Source organism: Asparagus officinalis, chromosome 2 (genome assembly GCF_001876935.1).
Source record: "Asparagus officinalis chromosome 2, Aspof.V1, whole genome shotgun sequence".
NCBI classification, from domain to species: domain Eukaryota; kingdom Viridiplantae; phylum Streptophyta; class Magnoliopsida; order Asparagales; family Asparagaceae; genus Asparagus; species Asparagus officinalis.
In genome coordinates, this window is record NC_033795.1 from 37,813,594 (window position 1) to 37,814,628 (window position 1,035).

The window sequence follows — 1,035 nt, forward strand, 5'->3', positions numbered from 1 at the left end:
CTCGGTCCACCATTGACCCGGTTCGGCCCAGCCCAGCCCGATTTCGAATTTTAATTTTAAAATATTTTTTCGCAAAATATAAATGGTTAAGCTATAAACCTGCTAGCCGCAGGCCAGTAGCAATTGGCCACCGGCCTACTGCTAGTAGGCCAACAAGCCTGCTTCTGCTGGCAACAGGCCAGGGTGGGCTGTAGTATAGCTTGATAGTGAGAGTGCCCTAGAAGGGGGTGAATAGGGTAATTATTAATCTAATCTGATAGCGATGTCAAATTAAAACTAATAATGAATTATCCTTGCAATGATGATATATCTACAAAAATATAAGCAATGATGTTCAATGAAACAATATGACAATAGGCGATATAAACAATAAGAGCAAGATAAAAATATGCCAAAGCCAAACGCAAACACAAGAAAATGATCACTGAGTTTGGTCAACCCACGACCTACGTCTCCTCTCCTCACCTCGAGCAGATCTTCATTATATCTCAAATAACTACACAATCGATTTCCAAAGATCACCGAAATTTTTTACAATCTACATGTTGCCAATCCCACAAGCTACACTCCTCTAAGTGTTGGACTCACCTGTGTTACTTTCCTCAAGTGTTTAGATTTACAACATCTCCCTAGGTTTTACTACCAACCCACTCCTCTTGGAATTAACCCCGATCTCTCTCCAACCACTCCTCTAAGTGTCCTTGTGTATTACAACGTGTTTACCAATAAGTGCAAATAAAGATTTGTTCTCTGATAATCATATTTTATTACAGTTTTATACCCTCATTATCTATTTTATATGAATAAATATACCACTAATAATTATTTTTATCTTTAATTGCAGGTTAATGAAGAATAAATCTCAAACTCCCATCTCTCAACAAAAACCCGTTGATTAAATAAAGAAATGAAGCAAAGAAGCCAATTGGAAAATCAATTTCCAAATTATCCAAAAGCCCAAACTAAGAAGAAGAAGTAAAGCCCAAGAAATGCCAAAGCCCAAATCAAATAAATGAAGAAATCAAAGAATTGTCC